The sequence below is a fragment of the Henckelia pumila genome, chromosome 4 (genome assembly GCF_033568475.1).
Source record: "Henckelia pumila isolate YLH828 chromosome 4, ASM3356847v2, whole genome shotgun sequence".
In the NCBI taxonomy this organism is placed as follows: Eukaryota; Viridiplantae; Streptophyta; class Magnoliopsida; order Lamiales; family Gesneriaceae; genus Henckelia; species Henckelia pumila.
Genome location: NC_133123.1, coordinates 181,812,037 through 181,819,182, shown reverse-complemented (window position 1 = coordinate 181,819,182; position 7,146 = coordinate 181,812,037).

Below are 7,146 nucleotides of genomic sequence, written 5' to 3'. Positions count from 1 at the left end.
GATGTACAATGACTTGAAGAGTCAGTACTGGTGGAAACAAATGAAGTCTGATGTGACTGAATTTGTATCTAAATGTTTGAATTGCCAACTGGTGAAGGCTGAAAGAAAGAAACTGGGTGGCTTATTACAGAGTTTATCAATTTCTGAATGGAAATGGGATCACATTTCCATGGACTTTGTAACGAAGTTGCCACGATCATCTCGAGGATGCGATGCTGTTTGGGTGATCATCGACAGATTGACAAAATCTGCATGCTTTATTCCTTACCGAATGACTTATCGTCATGATCAAATGGCGGATCTCTATATTCGAGAAGTGGTAAGACTACACGGTATGCCAAAGTTGATTGTATTTGATCGAGATCCGAGGTTTATTTCACACTTTTGGCATAGCCTACATGAAGCTCTAGGTACGCGCTTACATTTGAGTACCGCTTATCATCCTCAAACTGACGGTCAATCTGAACGAACTATTCAGACGCTTGAGGATATGGCTCATAGCTGTAGTACTTGATTTTGGTGTTACATGGCAAAATTCTATACCACTTGTGGAATTTTCTTATAACAATAGTTATCAGACGAGTATAGAGATGGCACCATTTGAAGCATTATATGGAAAGAAGTGTCGATCGCCTTTGTATTGGGATGATGTTTCTGAAGTACCTGAGTTAGGGCCAGATATGATCAGACAGATGACTAAGAAAGTGAAATTGATACAGCAGAGAATGAGAACAGCGCAGCATAGACAGACGAGATATGAAAATGTACGACGATGGCCATTATCTTTTGATCAGGGAGATAGAGTGTTTCTGAAGATTTCACCGTTCAGGGGCACAGTTCGATTTGGCAAACGAGGAAAATTATCTCCGAGGTATATTGGGCCGTATGAGATTCTCGAGAAGATAGGCAATATAACTTATCGACTCGCTCTTCCTATGTCTTTATCTGGGATACATGATGTCTTTCATGTATCGATGTTGAGGAAGTATATATCTGATGCGTCTCATGTGATTCGATCTGATGAAGCTGAGTTGGATGATACTCTTTGCTACTTCGAGCGACCTATTCTGATTCTTGATAGGAAGACAAAGAAACTCCAAACGAATACAATTCCATTGGTGAAGATTCAATGGAGTCGACACGGAGTTGAAGAAGCAACTTGGGAAGTCGAAGAAGATATGAAGCAACGATTTCCTTATCTATTTCACTGATGTGAGTTCTTATTTCGTTTTCAGTATTCTTTATTCTTATGAGCATGCAGATTGCATATCTATACTGTTTATGAATTCGAGGACGAACTCATGTCTTAGTGGGGAAGAAATGTAAGGCCCGGGATTAATTAATATTAATCCGAATTTATTTAATTTTAATCCGAGTATATTTAATTTGGGAATATCTAGAGTTTCGATTTAAATTATAATATTCTTAAATTATTTAGGATTGAAATTGAATTAAAATAAGGGCCGAGGACCGAATTGCAATTATTGAAGACTTAAGGGACTAAACTGCAAGTATGCTTGAAAGTTATCAGATTCTAATTCTAACACTCAGCATGAATACATGTTCTTATCTAAGGAATTCAGAATTTGAGCAGAGAAGTCGATTTCCTTCGCTTTGGTTTGATTTCATGATTTTCGAATTGCCGTAACTTTTGCTCCGGTTATCCGATTTCGATTCCGAAAAGTGTTCTGGAATCCTTACGACAAGGGCTTCGATCTCGTGTAAGTTTTATGTTGTATTATTTGGATTTCAAAATCAGTTTGGAGCAGATATCAGATTTTGAGTTATTGATTATGTTCTTGCATTTGTATCGCTTCTATTTTCAAAACCGAATCAACTTTGGATTATGGAATGGATTGGTTATAACTTCTAGCATGTATATCGATGAGTTTAGCTGCTGATATGATGTTATGTGACTCAGTTTTATAAGATATATGCTGGTATATGAATTTGAGTTACAAGTTTCGAAGTCGGGATTACGTCGGTTATCGATTTTGAATCGCTACGTCGTTTAATCGAGTTTTGGAACTGTTTTGATAGCCGATATTTGAGTTTAAGTTGTTGTTGAGATGTTTTGAATGTTATAGTATTTTTCTTATTCAGTTTCAGTTGAGTTTGAAGGCTAAACGACACAAGACGCCGACTTGAACTAACGAAGAAAGAGTTGAGGTTTGAAATGCGATTGATTGATGAATTCTTGATGGTTTTGACTCGTTCTGAAATGATAAATTGAAATGAAGTTTGATATATGTGTTATGATTGTATCTTTCAGATTTGAAGAGTTCAGAATCGAGATAAACGAAGGTATAATGACGACATCGCGAAGTAGGGACTTTGAAACTCAAAAACAACTAATCTTGAGTTGGCCCGCAAAAACCACATACTTGTTTATGTTTTTGATTTTATTGTGATGTTGTCGATCCATCTTAGGTAGTGGATCTTTATATTCGAGTTGATATGATGCTATATTGAATTGATTCTATGCCAAGGTTGCTGTTAACCTTATTTGCAAGTCGGTTACAAACTCGTTAGATGGATATCCATGTCAAGATCAGTTATGAATCTTGATGGCTTTGAAGTTATGTGAATCAATTCGTATGTAAAGCGTACGTACTCTATTTGTTGAGTCGAGTTTAAATAGAGTCAAGATGATTTATTTAACGTTTTCTATATGTTGGTTATACTGAGAATGTTTTCTCATCGTAGTTTATCCGGCTGTTGTCTTGTTTTGTATGTGTGCATGACAACTGGGAGAGAGTCTAGCACGTGAGGACTCGGGTTGTAGATGATGTCTTGAACTTTAGAAGTACTACACTTTAGTTATGTTGGTTTTGGATTACATGTATGACACTTGAGATAATTTGTGTCGTTTATCGATCTTTAGCGACTTGTTTGATGTAATAAATGCATGTATTGATGTTCAAAATTTCAATTATGTATGTATGCATATTTCCAGATTTTACAGCATGTGTAGAATCCATGTTGTTGAAGATATATGCTTTGAACCAAGCCTTGATAGCAAAAACTCTTCTGCAGAATTTCTGGAATTTGGAGGCCGCTCGATCCGCAGAAGTTGACGGATCGAGCGAGACTTGTAATTTTGCAAACAGAGAATTTTAGTTTTTGGCTCGCTCGATCCGCAGAAGTCGACAGATCGAGCGAGGCCAAAATTGTGTTCCATCCGAGAGCTGAGCAATTGTGCTCGCTCGATCGGGTGTTTTTCACCGATCGAGCTAGACACTGATTTAAAAAAAAAAAAAAAATTTACTTTGCTCTTGGTTTCTTAATTGATGATTAATGAATGTTTAATTGTTCATTAATTGCCCTAAGATGAGATTAGCAACCTGAGGTCCCCACAACAGATGTCGTAGAGCTTCTGGAGCATGCTTTCTTTGTGGAGAGATTGGTCATCTTTGGAGGGATTGTCCACTAGCTGGGGGAGGCGGTTCTGGTTCTGGTTCAGGATTGGGTTCTCATGCTACTGTTCAGTAGAGATTGCAAGGACAGTCTACTGGGAGTTCTCATCTGAGGCCGCGGACTTCTAGTCAGGTGTTTTCCCTAAGGCACGATCATGCAGTGGAGGAGAATGAGAAGGTTATCGCAGGTACATTTATGTTATATTGCATACCTGCTCTTGTACTCATTGACACTGGTGCATCTCATTCCTTTATCTCTGCACGTTTTTTTAAGAGGCATAAGTTACCATGCATTGCACTAGACGTAGTGATTTCTGTTTCTACTCTGACGGGTCTATCTGTGTTGGCTAAGAGTCTAGTGATGGGTTTCCCTTTAGAGTTTGAAGGGAATAGTCTGGAAGCGAATCTCATGGTTCTTGAAATGGAAGATTTTGATTGCATTCTGGGGATTGATATATTGACTACCTACCGAGCTTCAGTGGACTGCTATCAGAGATTAGTGCGCTTTCATCTTGTTGGGGGTGATAGCTGGTTTTTCTATGGTGAGGGAGCGCGACCTCCAATGCCGTTGGTATCAGCTTTGAGAGTCTGTCGAGCTCTAAAGTCTGGCGGGGAAAGCTACCTCATCTATGCAGTTGATTTGTCCATTGAGAGCGTTGATATAGAAGGCATACCAGTTGTGAATGAATTCCCAAATGTGTTTCCATATGAGATTCTGGGTTTTCCACCTGTTAGGGAAGTCAATTTTGGCATAGAGTTGATGCCAAGTACTTTGCCTTTTTATCGAGCACCGTATCATCTGGCTCCATCAGAGATGCGAGAGTTGAAGAAGAAGTTGCAGGATTTTTTGGATAAGGGGTACATTTGTCCTAGTGTATGAAAGAGTGGGTGCCCGGTGAGCCAACTTGTGACTAAGGGCTTTGATGACTCTTTGTATAAACAATCTTTTGTTTAATATAATTTACACTTTTATTAATGGCAATGACTTTATCTTTCTTCATATTGTGATATTGTGATATACTATTGTTGTTTTGATAAAGACCTTGAATATACTATAGTGTATGTAAGAAGTGGTAGAACATGGGGATGTCTATCATGAAACACATCTTATAGTCATTGTATATTCTAAACTGTTCCTAGTCGATTGAGCCGTCCGATAATAAGGATAAGGATCGCTCGAGATTGAGACTAGCATTTGCGATGCAGAGTACCACGTTTCATTGGTAGGGAACATAGAGATGTTCGAAGCATGCAAATGGATATTCATATGATGAATGATCAAACTACCCTATCCGGACTTTCCAAGTGGTTATCACTTATCGAGTGGATAAAGTCCGCGGTTTTGGTTGTACACCATTAGTCCTTACTACTTGAAACATCATTGAGACTCTATATGCTAGTACTGTGCTTTGACTCGTTTACCAACTCTATTGGGGTCATCAGGTGTCGGGATTGGGTACAGTTACAACACATATAGGAGTCGATGTTTTGTTGTCAAGGATTCACCACATACTTGCGAGTGTGGATATCCTATGCGATCTGAGGAGATATTAGTGTGACGAATCTCTGGCCAGAGTACATGATGTGTGTTAAGAAATGGTTTCTTAGTAGCACATGCGATGTCACTATTTGATCTTCAAGATGTATTGCATAGTTATCGAATCTCAAACGACTCTCGATTTACCAATGGTTGTTGATTCGATCGGGATATATGGATGAAGGGACCGTACTGTACGCTAACCAAAATCTATTGGTTCTTGCAGGCACTATCAGTGATACCTAGGGAATCATGGGGCGATGTTGCTAGGCGCTCTTACCATGATTCGATGGGCAAGTCGGAAATTGTTGTTCCGAGTCACAAGGAGTTGTGAGCCCATGGCTAGCTGTATCCCTGAACCATTGAGGGTCACACAGAGTAATGGATTTTTAATCCCCGTTGAGATAGTTAAATTTAAAGAGTTAAATTTAATGAACAAAGAAGTTGGACTTCTTATTTAAGAGTAGAAGAGTAAGATTTCCTAAAATGACATAGGGATGGGCATTTTTGGAAATCACTGAATTCGGATTCAGAAAAATTTATCTTGACTTTAAAAGGTGCAGAAATGGTTTCTGTGCACATTGGTGAAATCGGTTTATCAATCGGAGTCATGATGAATTTTATATTAATTTCTGAACATACGGGCTTTGCTTGTCGGGCTTGAACTTATGACTAATGGGCCCTAAGCTGTTAGCGGCCTACATTATAAATAAGTTATTGCAGTACAGAAATTAGACACAACAGGTCACAATTTTCGAAAAAACCCTATTTTTCTCTCTAACAGTGGCCGCCCCCCTCCCCTCTGCTCAGGAAAAATCCAGCCAGTGAATTTTGAATTACAGTCTGGTTTAACGGATCAAATTCGTTAATTCTCTTCGTAGAAACTTCTGATAGATTTTCTAGTGCAATCTATCAGAGGGATTAAATCTCTATTCGTGGACCTGATTGAAGAACAATTCGTCCATCAGTTCCTGGGAAATACAACAAGAGCAGAGCAATCTGTTGGTGTCCATAATATCGATTCGAGATTTGAGGTAAAAATTTATAATTGTTATTTAATTTTACACACACAATTTAATCGTAAAGTTTTGATACCCATTATGGAATCGTTCCATATAAAATTTTAAACTTCCGCTGCACCAGGTATCAATTCTGATTGATCTGATCGCCGTTCTCCAACAGTGTATCTCCTTGGGGAGCTCCTGTTTTCTTTGTCAAGAAGAATGATGGGTCTATGCGGTTGTACATTGACTATCGACACTTGAATCGAGTTACTATGAAGAACAAGTATCTCTTGCCTCGTATTGATGACATATTTGATCAGTTGCAGGGTACTTCGGTTTACTCCAAGATTGACTTTAGATCTGGGTATCATCAAATGAGAGTCCGAGATCAGGATATAGCCAAGACTGCGTTCCGCACTCCGCTATGGGCATTACGAGTTTCTAGTGATGCCTTTCGGTTTGACGAATGCTTCGGCTATATTTATGGATTTGATGAACCGTGTTTTCAGGGAGTTTTTGGATAAGTTTGTCGTGGTTTTCATTGACGACATTCTGGTATATTCACGTGATGCGAATGAGCATGCTTCTCACATGTGGTTGGTGTTGCAGACTCTTCAGGATGAGCAGTTGTACGCCAAACTGAGTAAGTGCAAATTCTTGATGGATCGAGTGTCTTTCTTGGCCATATCATATCCAGGGATGGAATTTGTTGATCTGATCAAGATTGAGGCTATGCTTAACTTGTAACGCCCCGTTTCTATCTTAATTGACTTTATTTGAGATAATCAGTGATTTCAAAATTCGAGATCGGACTTTTTATTGATCAGAGACTATTTTGCAATTTTCAGAATTTTTAGGGACTAAAATACAAATATTGGTTTTGTTAGATATTTATAAGGGATTTTGACTTTTGGAACACTTCATCTTCATCCCTTCCATCGCCTTTCCTCCATTGAAGACACCATTTGAGATTCCAAGCTTTGGGATTTCACCCCGAGCTTGATCCGTCCGTTGGAAATTATTTCTGAAGGCAGTTTAGCGATCACTGCAGCGAGAGCTTCATTCTATCGTAAGTTTCTATCCGATCAGATACGTTTTGTTTTTCGAATGTTGTTAGAATCGATTGAGTTTCGAGTATGTTGTTCTTGACAGAGTTCTGATCGTTTATTCTCAGTCGGTTTTGAATTTG